The sequence below is a fragment of the Vicugna pacos genome, chromosome X (assembly GCF_048564905.1).
Source record: "Vicugna pacos chromosome X, VicPac4, whole genome shotgun sequence".
Classification (NCBI taxonomy): domain Eukaryota; kingdom Metazoa; phylum Chordata; class Mammalia; order Artiodactyla; family Camelidae; genus Vicugna; species Vicugna pacos.
The window spans coordinates 8,129,800-8,147,012 of record NC_133023.1 but is presented as its reverse complement, the minus strand read 5'-3'; positions in this window follow the sequence as shown (position 1 = coordinate 8,147,012).

The window sequence follows — 17,213 nt, the reverse complement described above, 5'->3', positions numbered from 1 at the left end:
CTCCCTAGGAAGAGGGAGACTGTCAGAAAAAGCTTCAGAGCGGAAGTGCTCTTGTTAAACAATAAACGGAAGCACTTTAAAATTTTTAAGAGTTTATTTGAGCAAAAAGCTATGGGCATCGGGCAGCACCAAACTAGACATACTTAGGAATGCTACACTGTCAGGAACTCAGGGAGAGGCTTTCATAGAGAAAAGGCAGAAGTAAGTAAAGTGTTGATTGGCTAAAGCCTAGTTGGCTCTCTGTGATTGGCTGTCCTTAGCATTTTGATTTCATAACCTTGAGGAACTCACAGGCTTAGATTTTGGGTTCTTCCTTAGGCAGCCAAGCCATTAGAGCCACCTCGGTCTAATGGACTCTTTGTTTAATTAACTGAACAATTCCTCCCTTTTGGTCATCCTCTCCTACACGAGAGACTGACCCCAAATTTGGTATTAGCACCACTCTCAGCCACCAACAGAGTTAAGTTGTTCTTGTCTCATTGTGAAACTCTTGGGTTGTGATGTCAGATCCGTGGAAGACTTCTTTTTGCTGTTCATCTCATTTTTCATCCTGTTTCTGTTTCTCTAAGCACAGAGACACCATCTGATGTACTGCCAATGGCTGTGAACGTGCATTTAAGACCTTTGAGAGAACACAGCACACCAGGGACTCTACAATGATGACAATTAGGAGGATAATACAGGAGACTGAAGTATACTCCTTAACCCGGGCCCCCATGCATCAAACCAGTTGGTATCAAATAAATCAAAGAATGTACCTGAAGGGGCATCAGCCTGTTTTAGCCAAGTGGCCTGTTTGTTAATTTCCTGTATTTGTTAGGACACCAGAGGTGTTGATCCAGGTACAGCAGGAGGTATTTGCTATGGCACAGACTCCTGCTTGTTCAGCCAGCAAGTAATCTAACACAACTCTAGTATCTAAGCCACCTTAGCAAGATCGTCTCGGGACGTGTGTTGTGTAGCTGCGGCCTGGGCAGCGGATGCACGACAGCGGTCGGAGGGAAGGAGCACTGTCCGCCCACGCGTTTACGGAGCGGAAAAGCAAGTAGCAAGAAGGCAAAAGGAACAAAGTTTCCGTGTTGGAGATGAAGGTGTTGATCTGTGACCTTGGAAGATCTGTCCACCGCAAGCTGCCATCTGCTTCTGGGGAGGCGCTCCCTAGTCAGTTGCAACTTGACATCTGCCGCGGTGTGCCGTCCCAGGAGTCTGGGGAAGCCCTTCGCAATCGGGGGATGTGTACCCAGGTTCAGTTCCTTGAAATCTGGCTGCCACCTGGGTAGTGAGGAGGACCTGGTATGGTCCCTTCCAAGGAAGTTCAAGGGCGGTCACATTCTTAGTGATCCCAAAATAGAAGAGTGGGAGAAAACTGGAAACATTCGTTTGGAGAGCCGTTGCCAGATATTTGAGGAAACTGGAATTCAGGATCCAGTTCAGTTTACAGATACACAGTTGCTTCCTCTCACCTCTATTGTTTCTAGTAGTTCTAGTTATATATATTTCTAAGAATTCTTAACCCTTAGAACCCTTTATTCCTAGTGAAAACTAAGAAGTAAGCAGTGTGGACTGTCTGTTACACTAGCGTTCTAGTGTAACAAATTTAGAAACACTGTTCACAATTTCTAGAAGTATATCCTTCCTCTTGGTAAGTTTTTTAATGTGGCGCAAAACATGTTTGTGGGTAGAACCAAGTATCTTTAGTTCCTCTGTAAAAGAAAGCCGAAAGAGGAAAACCTATGTTTAGTAATTAATGTTTCAGTATTTTATCTTATTTGGAAATGATCTGGATGTTCAATAAATAGCCATCATTTAACTTATCTCGTCCAACTTTAAGGTCTTAAGTTACTCAAAAGATTTTGGAAATTGTTTTTAAGCAGAAATACCATAAAGCATAATAATTGTTGAAAAGTGCGTTTATAAACTTTTATCTTACTGACATCTCTTTAGTTTACTTGTTCTTAACGATTTGGTTTAGATTACTCATGAAAATTTCATGAGACATTGAACAGGCAGCCATCATCCTAAATTACCTTTGTTGCTGACAAATTATGTAACAGATTACATGAGCTTATTTGACTTTAGTTAAGCTAGGTAATATAAAAGTACTCTATTTAATGCTGATCACTCTCAAGACATACCTGTTTTAATTAAACCAACACACAAAATAGCTGTCGTTGACCAAAGATTATCCTAGAGCACATGAACTTGAAAAACATTTGGGATGGCTTCTATACTTCTGAGCATATACTTTGATTTAAATAAATGTTTATTTTTGAGCCTATTAAATAGAGCTCTTTACAAATTAATTTTGGCACTGCCATCAGAAGGTAGAAAAACATCACACATCTGTCAGAATCATACAGGAATATATAGGCAGATGCAGAGATCGTACAGCTTTTGTTTAAAATACAATTGTTTTTAAAAAATTTTTTAAAAATACAATTGTTTTTAATTCCCCAAATAATTGGGTTGCAATCTGAATGATATCTAGACTTTTACCCAGTCATCCAACTACATTATTCTTTAAAAAAAATATTTTGGAGTGGGGAGGTAATTAGGTTTATTTATTTATTTGTGTTTGGAGGAAGTACTGGGGATTGAGCCAGGACCTTGTGCATGCTAAGCGTGCGCTCTACCGCTTGAGCTATACCCCCCCCCCACAACTACGTTATCCTTAACTTGCTTCTTTTCATCAGGGAAATCTTTAACTAAGATGGCAGTCAAAAGATTCCTACTGCTGACTGAAAAAAAAAGAAAAAAGCACAATCTGAGAGTTGTAAGTTAAGTTTTATTTGGGGAAAAATGAGAACTGTAGCCCAGGAGACAGCGTTTCAGACAGCTCTGAGGAACTGCTCTGAAGAGGTCGGGGGAGAGGTCAGTATTAGATAGGATTTTAGTGAAGGGGGGCATGCAGTCAAGCACACAGGCAGAGGCTGCGGCTAGTCACGAGGAGCAGATGTCACTATTAATGATTTTAGTGCTTTTCTAGATGTGAGGAGATGCAAGGGTTGGAGTCATAAAATCTGAAAATACCTAACTATCTGAAGGCCTGTTCAGTCAGTTTTCCCAGAGCACAGAGCGCCTCATTCCTGAGTTCCATCCTGAACTCCTTTCAGGGTGTATTGGGAGGTCAGTGGCTGCAGTGGCTCGTGATTTGATCCTTGAAGAGGTAGATGGCAAGTTCCAGTTTTTAGTTGGCACTACATTCTAGATTTCGAACTCTGTGTCTTTGGGATGTTTTAGTAAATCCTTCCACCACAGCTTCAGAATGTTTTTCTTTCCTTTTGGGTGCACAGTGCTTAGGGGAGAAGGCTTTTTAAAAAAGTTCCTATCAGGCTCTGAGTATCAGCTTCCAATTTGGCCAACTTCTGACCATAGAGCTATTTTTGTTTAAAAAAGAAAGTTTTTGAATATCGTCTCAGGTTTCAGCTGTGACAAAAAGTAAATATTCCCATCAGTATTGAACAGCCCCATGGATACAAGAGGGGTTCTCCAAGAGGGTGCAGAAAATACTACCCTCCCAAGATCCAGAGCCACTCCCCAAAATAACCAAAAGACTGACACCTGGCAGCAGTTGGTGGGATACTAGCTACAAATGGTTTGCAACCCACATTTCTGTCTGGCTATAGGTTTGAGGTCCCCAACCTGGCAATTGCCACGCCACGTCCTCAGGACACAGAATGGGACAAACAAGAAGGCAGTGGCTGTCCCTGGGAGGAAAGGACCGATAACAGATGTGCCTTGCTGCCAGTGTGAATTTGGAAAGGAAGGGACAACGTGAAACTGTGCCTTCCTCTCTCCATCAGGCTCCACAGATCCGGGAGGGCTGACCCGACCTTGGTAAGAATTCTTCCCGTTTGCCAGGCTTCTGCCAGTTTTCCCAGGACGCTGTCTGCTGCATTCGGAGTGAGTGGGGTGTCCCAGCGGGTCTCATCCTGGTCACTAGCAACTGCAGAGGAGGAAAAGTGTCCTTCCCTGTGCCCTTTATAGTGAGTGCCTGGCTGAGACCCCCTTTCCTCAGGGCACCTCGTGCCTGGGTAACGCTGTCTGAGGTGGTTCAGAGTTCTCCGCTGTGGCCACTGTAATTCAGATTACCTCTGTTAAGGTTAACCTTCAAACACAATTCTCTTCACCCGGGTCCTTCCACTGGACCCGGTCAGGTTTCTACGTCAGACCCAGTCGGTCCCCAGACCCATTTCAGTTTCTGAGTCGGAACCAGTGTGTCCCGCGACCAGGTGCAGTTAAGTCGGACCCAGTTTGTCCCCGGACCCGGTTCCGTTTCTAAGCCGGACCCAGTTGGTCATCGGACCTGGTTCAGGTTGTACCTCGGGCCTAGTGTGTCCTGGTCCTCGTTCCGCTTCTAAGTTTCTAAGAACCTGGTTTGTCCCCGGGCCTGGTTTGTTTTGTAAGTCGTAAGAAGTCGGTTCTGGCCGGTTTCTGGACCCAGTCCGGAGAAGGAAATGCTCCAATAAAGTCTGAAAGCTCGACGCAAAAGGCGGAGCCGGGCGGGAGTCAGTATCCGAGAGGGCCTTGCCCACCACGTCCAGCGGCAGCGGCAGCGGCAGCGGCAGCGAGCACGCCGCCGGTGCTGGCGCTTCACAGGTACCTCTGCCCGTTTGCTCACTGCTCCCGGGGCTCCGGGGCGCCCTTGGGTCCCTGTTCTGACACAGAACTGTTAGAAGATAAACTGAGGTGTATTAAAAACTGTTACAATTTCTTTGAGCAAAAATCGAGGAGACCAGGGAAGCACGAAACCGGAAGTGGTGGCGAGTGTTCTGCAGATAGGAGCTGGGGTTGGGGAGAGGGTTCTTTTATATAGAAAGGGAGTAACCGGAACCAATGTAAGGAAACTTGATTGGCTATTGCTTCAAGCCTGGTTGGCTGTTTGGGATTGGTTATCCTCGGGTTTCAATTTGGTAACCTTGAGGCCTTTACAGGCTTAGATTTTGGTTTGCTTACATATACCTCCAAGGAAGTAGAGCCATCTCCGTCTAGTGGCCTCCTTGTTTCATTAGTTCAACACTCTAGCTTAAGTTTAAAAGGTATTTTCCTCTTTTCCTACTTTTTGCAAGGGAATAGAGGATTAAGAGAGCCATCAAATTTCTTACAACAAATCTTTTTTATTTCTCCTTGTAGGTGGTCTAGTGAGTGACCTGCAGAGATCTATTTTCTTGGCGATAGCAAGGTATGTCCATGTGACTGATCTATTAGTTGTTCACTCGTGGCCTTTGGCTGTTCGCAGTTCGTGGCTGCTAGCAGAGCCCCAGTTTCGTTCAGGTGTTTGCCTTCCCAAGTTCTCAGGGCCGACCTCCCACCGGATATCAGGCAGGGGTGAAACTTGATGAGGCTAATGCAGTAGGGCTGGCGTCTGACTATACATTTGGAACAGCTGGAGAACTTCTAAAACCTACTGTTGCCTATAGCGTTAACATTGTTTCCACAGCTCCCTGGTGTTTCCAATGTGCAAGTAGGGCTGCGAAGCCTTCCTCTTGCGGTGATTGGTTTCGGGCACGGACATGTGATACACTCCTGGCGGAAGAGAGAAGTTTTCATAGTAAGGGAAATGGCGGGGGCAGGCACTTCTCTAAGGGAAGATTCCTGTCTCTCCCCCCCAGAAAGAAATGGACGTAGCATAAGCTCTCCTCTTACTCACTGGGCTTTATTGTCTGAGTGGGAGTGTGGGAAAGTGCTGCAGCCACCCTGGCACCTTTGAGCCAGTCACGCTTGATGCTCTGAGGATAAGGGCAAAAGGTTAGGGCGGGATCAGTCACCTCGGTCCTTGATACATTGTTGAGTCCCTGTGTCACTAAATTAACCAAGCCTGCTGCTTAACTCCAGGCTTCTTGCTATGAGGTATAATAAATCCTGGTGCAGCCAAAACTATCCTGATAAGACCTCTTCTGCAGTTGTAGAGTTAAGTTATTGGCACCTAGCATGATTTGTACTGCTCATTTTGATGTTATTGGTAAGATGGGCCTCCCACTGCAAAGGCTTTAAAATTGTTTTTTTACCTGGATATGAAGGCGTAAGTGATGGTGAATTTGAAATAGTGTTTCACGTGTATTCAGGGTTAAAGAGGCTTTGGGGTTGAAGGGTAAACCCAATTACCTTTCATGATGCAGTTTCAATTATACTATTTATTTTCTGTTAGAAAAAAATTTAAATGAATCTCGGAAACAACCTATTTATGAATCGGAACAACCTATGGCCTTACAATTTTGACCTTACAATGAGATACTATTGTTTTTTGTGATTTTGTTTCTGGATAATATGCAGACTTACATTCTAAGAATGTGTTTTGTGGTTAATGAATGTTCTGATAAAATGTTGTAGTGACTCTTTTACAAAAGTTGCAGTGCTGCTTAATTCTTAAACTGTGTTGGCCCTTCTCAAATCGAGTTGGGATGACCTTATTTGCTTCCTGGCTCCTGCCCCTAATTTTTCAAATGATAGAAGGATGTAGTGGCAAGGTGAAATCCAGCTCTCCCCATCGTGGTTTCATTATGAAGAGTTCCAGGGTAATATCGTCAATGCCTGTCGGCCAGAAACCACGAGGAACACACCTTCTCAGGTTGAGTGGAACAAGTTGGGTTTATTGCTTGCAGCAGCCAGAGAAAGGGTGCACCCTGGGGAGTGGTGGCGTGTCTCAGGGAGAGAGGTAGAAAAGTTTCATTAGAGAACTTGGACTTGTGTTAAGTGATTTGAGAGGGGACGGTTAAGGAAGCAGGGTTTTGTTCTCGATTGGATGCTGTCAGGAAGAGGGGATTATATGAGTGGATATTTGAATACATCTTACTTAGGAGGGTACCAGACAGGCTGAAGCTGTAATTGGCAAAGAAGCAGCCTTCATTCATTTGCTGGGAGAGGGACTGTTTTGTATTTCGTAGTTTGGGCAGTTTTCATGCTTTGTTTGTGTTCAGGTATGATTTCTAAAGTGGTCCTGTCTGATATTCTGTGACATTGTTTAAGGTCATTAGAGAACAGCCAGGCCCAGTTACCAAGGCCTGACCAGCTCCTCGGTGTCAGAGGCTGCTTTTTTCTTCTTTTCTCTCTCCATGGCTAAGGTTTAGTGAGTGTTTATGCTGTGATAGGCACTGTGCTAAGCACTTTACATACTTGGATTGAATCATCCCCACCACCTTATGGAGGTAGTATTATGATCATCCTTATTGAGAAGATGGAGAAACTGGGGCCTGCATTGCTAACTGACCTGCCGAAGTTTGGGGTGTGAGTTCAGGCAGACACCAGAGACTGCACTGTCGTTAACCACTGCTCTCCGCAAAACCATAAGGCTATGCTTGGGCAGTAAGACTTAAGTCAAGATCACTTGATAAATAACAAGGCTATTAATATATGTGATGTGTAGCTTGAATTAGAAGCCAATCACAGGTCTGAAAAAATTATAGCAGCACATCTCTATTATGAAGCCATTATTAATGATACAGCAGCAACAAAAATCATTAGAAAACAGAATTTGGATTTCTGCTCACCTGAGGAGCTTTTTAAACCTGCAGTTTAAACCCACTGAGACAGAGTATTGACAGTGGGCCTCCAGCAGCTATGCATCCGAGAATTCTAACTCTTATTGTCCAGGCTAAGCTTAGTGTTTTGAGGGGTTAACTGAGGCAGGGACTTGTCAGGCTTTCCCGGTGTATGATCAAGAACAGTAATGGCCAACACCCAGCTTACAGTTGGGTTCTGATGAATTCAGAGATCTGGGATATGGCTGTTTAACATTCTGTGTGGATTTTACACTTAACTAGGGCCTGTTGGTGCTTTTGAAGATGGTGAAGGCGGTTATATACATTCATTGGCAAGTCTGAGTGAAGCCACTATTGGTGTTAGATATGTTCTTAGTGATAAGTCCAAAAATAACTTTTGGTTCTCAGTCTTCTTAGTCAAGATTAAATGTTTGAAGCTGAGCCTTACTCTTTATAACAGAACCAAATAATAATAGCAGCTACTGATGAAATGGCTACATGCCAAGTTCTTCATTTGCCATTTTCTTGAGTCCCATAAACAGTCCTTCAAGGTAGATACTATTATCTCCACTAAAACCAAGAAAACTAAGGCTCAGTGACTTGCCCAAGGTGACCCATCAATAAACCTGTCTTCCACTCTGATTCCAGTTCCCATGTGCTGCTGCTTTCTCAGTTTACTTGTTAACCTCCTAATGAGTTTTACAAGCTTTGAAAAAGGTATGCAAAAGTCTAAAAAGGTTTCAAATGTCTGTGTCTTTATAGTGACATGTAATCTATGCTTTCTGCACCTGCGACGTATCAAATGCTTGCTAGCACAGAGAATATCATTTGCATGACAAAAGGACGCAGAGCTTACAGTCATGGAATCATTTCAGTCTTCACAATATCAAGGGTCATATCAGCTACAATAGCCAGATTAGAAGAGTCTCCTTACAGTTAGAATTCCAGAGAAATTTACGGAAAATAGTTTAATACAAGATCCAAAATATCAAATCAGTCTTAATAACGAGAGTCTACAAATTCCAAAGCCTCTGAAATATTAAAGCCTAGTAGAAGTTTGGTATAAGAATTTCAAAGGGAGTATTGAATAACTTATTTATCTCAAATTTGCTTTACTTAAGACTCAGATAACATTTCTGAGTAAAATAACTATATTCTTGACTAATTTCAGATAAAATGACTTAATATTATAAATAATAAGACTACTTTTGTTTATTGTATATTGTTAATTATTGGTGAACTTGACTGGGTAACAAAATTTACATAAGTTACAAATCTTGCTGTTAACCATATTCTGAAATTTATTAGTTTCTTGATCATTTAAGTGTTCACATTTGAGTCAGTGAATCTTGAAAACAATGTTCTTTGGTTTTATCATGTTTGAAAGATGGCTCTTTGTTCCCTGTAATTAATTTGTTTTTCAAGTGTTTGAAGAGGGAATGGTAAAGAGAACTGAACTACAGTAAATATTTATTATTTGCTTTCAGTTCCCGCAGGAATCCTGGCTCTAGGTATACTTCCTCTTTCCTCAAATCTATGAGTAATGTTTATAAGATGTCATGTTGAAGACAGAATTGTTTTAAAGACAGAATCTCATGAATACCATGTGGTATGTGATTAACGGATCATGAAAAAATGTAGCACAACCACCAAATAAAAAATTATTGGCCTCAATTATCTTTTATTATACTTGTATTGCATATAGTAAAATTTCCACTAAAAAGGCAAATTTGAGCTCAAAAATAACTGAAAATGATTTTAATATTCTATTTTTCAGAGATTAATAGTTTACTACAAATATGTTTTAAAAAAATTTACACTTCTAGGGATATTTAATGACACATAAAATTTCACACCAATCTTATTCTGTCTATATTCACAATACTCTCCAATGACAATTATCATTCACAAGGTTGATTCTGAGGTATTGTCACATCTTTTTTCATGCTATCCAAACGATTGGATTCTGGGCATCACTGGCATGTAGACTGTGTGGTGGTGATTGTATTCAGTTGGCATCGCAAGATTTGCCATTTTCCTTATTGTGACAGCAGATCTCTCCTTTGGGCCACAGGCTGGGCACATGACCCAGGGCTGGCCCAGTGTAGTATCTCATCTCCCCACCAAAGTGACTGGGAAAGGGGTAGTCATCTCGGTGGGGTGCAGGGCCAAATAGAATCATTCCCTGTTCTTGCTCCTTGGACACAGGGAGAAAGCAACTTAACTGCAAAGGAAGCAGCTAACCTGGGACTGGGGTGACGTCTTTCCCACCTCATGGAGAGAATGATCTTTAGTAACAGTGTATGAAACTAACTCATAAAGAGAAGCAGAAACAAGTCGAAATCTCAGTGGGTAAAATGTCCTGATGGTGGTGTTCCCTGAATTCTCAGATTCTGCCTTTTTTTTCTATGATAGCTAGATAGGTTACTGAATCTAAGGCAATAAATTACTTTTTCTTTAAGTTGTTTTCAGCCGGGTTTCTGTTACTTGCAACCAAGAATCTTAGTGAATAAAACTGGCAGCATACTGAGTACCTGTGGATGTAGCCACTGTTTTGTATATGGCAAAAGCAGGAAGGTGAGCCAAGTTATTTTAGACTCATTTTTAACAGGGTTTGAAATGGAAAGGGTTTATTCCACAAGCCTTGTACCAAATTTAATTTTTTACTTTATTGGCATCCAATTAAAGTTTAATAATAAAAAATAAATATATTAGCCATAATGAGTATTCTGATCCCATCCTGGGTTTGCAAGTGGTTTTCTGACTTGTGCATATTGTTCCATAAATGTTGGTATGTTGCAGTAGGAGGCTAGAAAGGATGGTGAAACGCTGGTTCTCGTGTAGGAACACAAAGGTGCAAAAGAGGCTACACTGTGAAAATAACTCTTCTGCTTTTCTTTACTCAATACTTGGTTTCCATTGGAGGAAAACAGTAACTAGTGAATCTGATTCTCATTCACTAGACACCCACCCAGGAAGGGCTGTAACTAAACCTGGGGAAGTTGCACAGACAAGATATGAATTATTTTGTGGCTGTATAAACCTGTGGCTGAAAAGAGGCTGGTCTCTAATTAATGCAAGAGATGGTCAAAGCTGCACCCTGAGTTCTTTTTGTTGTTGTATCCTTTATTTTTTTTTCAGATCATTTGTTGTTAGTGTATAGGAATGCAACTGATTTTTTTTAAGTTGGAGGTAATGAATGCAGGAGCTCATGTTGCTAAGCACCTACTCTACTACTGAGCTATCCCCTCCCCTCTAACCCTAGTTCTTAATGGTGGTATTTCCCCAGAGTGCCACCTCAGCCATACTGATGGGGTAAACCATAACCTGCAAAATCATGAGTCCAGACACTGGTCCCTTCATTTTATCTGAGCACTGCTCTCAGATTATCAGTATATATTCATTTGTGTAGTTGTTTAGTTGTTAAGTTATTTGTCTCTTCCACTAAACTGTAACTTCTATGACTCCGATCTGTGTCTTTTACAATATATTTCCAGAGCCTTATATTTTTCTGTTTTTCCATACACATGACATAATGATGATTCAGTGTATTTGAAATAGGACTGTTAATACTTTACATCATGTGTATTATGTGTAAAATAGGCTTTTGGGGCTGGAAGGTCAATCTAACCGCCATTTATAATATAGTTTCATTTAGAAACTATTGTCTAAGAACAATCAAACTGCAAATGAATTTCTGAGACATCCCATTCATAAGTCAGAAACTTTCTCTGAAATTATAACTTTTTAATACACACATTATTGACTTTTGTCTTAGTAATATAACAACACAGAGACTATGTTATAAGAATGTGTTTGTAAGTTATGAATATTTAGACAAATATATATGTTTTTATAAATGCTTCTTATCCTTCACATTCGAGCTACTCAGGGGAGCAGGGACTATATCTATTTTTACTTATCAGTGCCCTGTGCCTATTAAACAACATCTGTGGCATAGAAGCACTCAGTAAGTATGTGTTTTTTTAAAATATTTTTTATTGAACTAAGTATGTGTTGAATGAATGAATGGTGCTGTTTTGCTTGCTTGCTTTTGGCCCTTTATTCATGATGCAGTATTTCTACCTCTACTCCTCATCTACCTAAACTTATATTTTTCTTTTAACCTTCAATTCACGCGTTACCTCTTGTGCAAAGTCTTCACAGATGCCAGCTGTCCCTCTGTGTCTCGTCATGTGCATACGTCTGTCAGTGAGCTTCTCAAGTTGTATGATAAGGATCCATGTCTGTCTCTCCCTGTGCAATAGGACCTCCTTGAAAACTCCCCTGTATTTCCAGGGCCTTCCACCATTCCAGGTACACCGTAATTTCTCCAGAAATGCTTGTTAACTGAACTAATTAATTAATTAGCAACTATATAACCTTCAAATTTCCCAGAGCCTAGTATCATTGTTGGTATATCACAGTTGCTTGAGAATTGCTTGCTGAGTGAAAAAAAAATGAATCAATGGATCTTTAGCCTTCAAAAGTCATCTTGATCTCAGTTTAGTTCAAATTAAAATGTGTAATGGAATGTTACTCAGACAAAAGAAAGAATGAAAATTTACCATTTGCAGCAACATGGATGGACCTGGAGAGTATTATGCTTAGTGAAATAAGTCAGGCAGAGAAAGACAAATACTTATATTATTACTTATATGTGGAAGCTAAAAAATAAAACAAACAAATGAATATAACAAAACAGAAATAGACTCACGGATATAGAGAAGAAGCTAGTGGCTACCAGTGGGGAGAGGGGCAAGATAAGAGTAGGGGATTCAGAGGTATAAACTATTATATATAAAATAAGTAAGATACAAGGATATACTGTACAGCACAAGGCATATAGCCAATATTTTATAGTAATTCTAAGTGGAGTACAATCTGTAAAAATACTGAATTAGTATATTGTACACCTGAGACTACTAGACTATTGTAAATAAACTATACTTGAATACATTTTTTAAATGTGGATAAATAATCTGAATAGCTTTGATATAAACCCAAATCTGTGTATTTATTATTATTTTTCTTTCATTTCTCAAAATGCAATAAAAAGGCAAGAAAATAGAGATAGATCCCTTAACAGATTTTACATTGATGTTCAAAATGGAAATCACATGCCAGAAGTTTATCAAGTACTGACTGTTCTTTAAAAAAAAAAAACAACCCAAGGTTATCTTTTATTATAAAAAAAAAAGAGAGAGAGTCTTAAATGAAGCAAGTAATCCAGGGTGAATATGAAAGATCCAAGGGTAAAAAAATATTTGCAGAAAAAAACAGTTTTAGAACATTGCACTTAGCAGTGGATTATGGAAAATTGTCTCATTCCCCATCTCAGGGGAAAAGCTTTCCGTAATTCAATACTGAGGTCCTAGCCAGAACAATAAGGCAAGTAAAGAAGTAAAAAGAAAGCTAAAGATTGAAAAGGAAGAAATAAAATTATCATGTTTTTCAAATGACACCATTGTCTACATTAAAGAAAATTGAAAGCTGTATCTGTAGTTAAACTATAAGAATCAATAAGTACATTTAGTAATGTTGCTGCATACAAAGTCAGTTCTATTTCTATATGAAGCAGAAATAAACAAGCAAAAATGAAATTGAAAATACCATTTAGAATAGCATAAAGAATATCAAATACTGAAAATAAATCTAAGAAAACATGTAAAAACTACACCATTATTGAGAAAAATTAAAAAGACCCAGATAAATAGAGGACTATATCATGTTTATGGATTGGAAAATTCAATATTGTAAAGATGCCAGTTCTTTCCAAATTGTTGTATAGATTGATAAATACAGTGCAATCCTGACAATTTTTCTTCAAGTTTGCAAGCAGATTTTAATATTCGTATGGAAATGAGAAGGGCCAGAAATAGTAAAGAATATTTTGAAGAATGACAACAAACCTAGAGGAATTATAAGATATCAGATACCGTGACTTGTTATAAAACCACAGTATTTAAGATGCTGTGTTATTAACATGAGAACGAATCAAACAGAATAGAGAGTTCAGAAATAGACCTACATATGTCACTTGAATTATGTGAAAGGGGTTGTTTCAGTGTGGTGGGGCAAAGAAGGTCTTTCTAATAAATGATGCTGAGTCAACCGCATGTCCATATGAAATAGATACCTTGGCCCCCTAACTCAGCCATATGTAAAACCAATCTCAGGTGAATTGTAGACATATATGTGAAAGGTAAAAACAGACATTTAGAAGATAGCTTAGGGAAATGTCTTCATGACTTTGGAGGTACCAAAATATTTTTAACATAAAAAGCAGTAATTTAAAAAAAAGTGTACTTCATTAAAATTAAGAACTTCTCTTCATCAAAGGGCAGCAGAGAAATAGTGAAAAAACAAGTCACAGTGGAGGAGAGGATATTTGTAAAGTGATTAACTTCAGCAGGCAGATGCAAATTACCAAGGTTTCATTATATACCCTAAAAGTACCTTAAATGGAAAAGACAGATATTACCAGATTTGGGAAAGGCTGTGGGGCAACTTGAACTCTCATACCCTGTAGGTGGGAGTATAAATTGAAACAACTACTTTTGAAAATTGTTTGGAAGTCTTTAGTGAAGTTCAACATATAATACCCTATGACCTAGCTATTGTATTCCTCTCTATATGCCCTGCAGAAATGCATATGTAAGTTTACCCAAAGAGTGTACAGGAGTGTTCATAGTAGCAAGGTTTGTAATAGCACCTAGACTATCAGCTATACAAATATCCAATTGTAGACTGGATATATAAGTTGCAATATATTAATACAATAAAATACAATATATCAGTGAGAACCAACAACATAGATGAATCTCTCAAGGATTTTTTTTCCCTAAGTTTTTTGAAATGTAGTTGATTTACGATATTGTGTTACTTTCAGGTGTACAGCAAAGTGATTTACTTGTGTGTGTGTATGTATATGTATATATATGTGTGTGTTTTCAGATTATTTTCCATTGTAGGTTATTACAAGATATTGAATATAATTCCCAGTGCTATACAGTAAATCCTTGTTATTTATCTATTATATGCATAGTAGTTTGTATCTGTTAATCCCATACTCCTAGTTTTCACCTCCCCACCCCGCTCCTGCCTTTTCCCTTTGATAACCATAAGTTTGTTTTCTATGTGTGTGAGTCTGTTTCTGTTTTGTATATAGATTCATTTGTATTAGTTTTTATTTTTTATTTTTTTGTATTAGCTTTTAGATTCCACATATAAGTGATATATAATATTTGTCTTTGTCTGACTTACTTCATTTAGTATAATATTCTGTAGGTCCATCCATATTGCTGCAAATGACAATATTTCACTCTTTTTTAATAACTGAGTAATATGCTATTGTGTATGTATACCACATCTTCTTAAACCATTTGTCTCTCTCTTTTTTTTATTATTAAAGTACAGTCAGTTACAATGTGTCAATTTCTGGTGTACAGCACACTGTCCCGGTCGTGCATATATATATTTCATATTCTTTTTCATTAAGGGTTATTACAAGATACTGAATATAGTTCCCTGTGCTATATAGAAAAACTTGTTTTTTAAAAAAATCTATTTATATATATATATAGTGGCTAACATTTGCAAATCTCAAACTCCCAAATGTATCCCTTCCCACCTCCACTTGTCTCTTGATGGGCAGTTGGGTTGTTTCCATGTCTTGGCTATTGTAAGTAGTGCTGCTTTGAACACTGGGGTGCATGTATCTTTTCAAGTTAGAGTTTTCATCATTTCTGGATATACACCCGGGAGTGCGATTGCAGTATCACATGGTAGCTCTATTTTTAGTTTATAAAGGAACTTCCATATTGTTTTCCATAGTGACAATACCAGTTTACATTCCCACCACCAGTGTAGGATTGTTCCCTTTTCTCCACCCCCTCTCCATCACTTATTATTTATACACTTTTTGTTATGATAGCCATCCTGACTGGTGTGAAGTGATACCTCACTGTGGTTTTGATTTGCATTTATCTAATAATTAGTGATGTTGAGCATCTTTTCACGTGCCTATTGGCCATCTGTATGTCTTCTTTGGAGAAAATGTCTATTTAGGTCTTCTAGCCATTTTTTGATTGAGTTGTTTCTTTTTTTGATATTGAGTTGTATGAGCTGTTTGTATATTTTGGATATTAACCTCTTGTCATTCGCATTGTTTTCAAACATTTTCTCTTTCAAAGATATTATTGAATGAAAGAAGCCACACGCTAAGCGGTACATAGTGGGTAATTCCATTTATATAAAGTTCAAAAACAGGTACAAATAGTCCATAGTGTTAAGAGTTGAGATAGCATTTACCCTGGGTGGAGGGACAAAAGAGGATATTCCAGATGCTAGTAATGTTCTATTTTGTGACGTGGCCACTGACTACTTTTGTGAAAATTTACTGAGCCATGCTCTTATGATTTGTGTACTTTTAAAAAATCTGTGTATGTCAATTTAAAAAATTATCTAAAGAATTTGCTTACCAGACAGGAATAATAAGATGTCAGAGAAGAATTTTTAGAGAGTGATTAGGAATCAATAAGTTAAAGATTAATGACCTAAAAGAAAAAACAGACAAAGCGATAAATAAGCAGTTAATGTGGGAGAAAATTTTAATGGCAGAAGCATTTGAAAAAATATATAACCTTGTTAGTGTTTGGGGAAATGTATCTTCAAACAACAATTTTAAATTTCACCTTCTGAAGTTGGCAAAAAGGTAAACTGTAGATAATGAAAAGTTCTGGTAAAGATACTACAAGATGGGAATTCTTATAAGCGACCTGTGAGAGTGCAAATGGGAAAAAACCACTTTGGAGAACAGTTAGGCCAGAGATGGTAAAGTCGAAAATGCACTGTCTTTGATTCACCAATTCCATTTTTAGGGAGAAACCTAGAAAAATTCTTTGCTTTATGTAATGGAGACAAGAGTAAGAATATTCTTTATGGAATTGCTTGTTATTGCAAAAACTTAAGAAAATTATTTAGGTATATGATAAATGGAGAATGGATAAAATATGTATCATATGTTCATACAGTAGAATACTACACAGCAAATAAAATAATGTAATGCCATTGTATCAAAACTACAATAATCAGTAAAACAATTAAAAAACATGCAAAACCAAATTGTGTACTATATTTGTATAAAAATGCACAGAAACAATAAATTCTGCAAGAAAGGAGAGAAACAGGATGAAGGAAGGGGCACATATCAGGGAGAGGGTTTCTAGTTGCGTAATTGTATAACTGATTTTTTTTACTTAAAAGTAACTGAAACAATAAGGACACAATATAAAGAACTGATAAAACTATGTGACAAGTATACAGGTATTTGTTATATTATTGTCTCTAACTTTCTGTGTGTTTGTGATACTGCATAATAAAGTTTTAACTGGAATAAGAAGTGAAACACTGGGCCATTTTCCACAAAAGTAAGTCCCCTTTAAAAAAAGAGCTAGTTACACACATGTGCTGATGACACTTTGCTCAACATATCTTACTGATTGAAATCATGTTCCTATGTTCAGAATTACATCCCAAAGCATAGGGAGTTGTTTTGAGACAGTGACAGCTGACAGTGGTACAGTGTTTACTTTGTCAGGCTCTTTCTTTCCTGCTCCCTCCCCGTAGTTCTTTTTTCTCCCTCTCTCTCCCCTCTCCCCACCCTTCCTTCTTCTCTTCCAGCCTTTTAAAGCTGTGAAATATTACATTTATAAAGAAACTGCATACAACCTA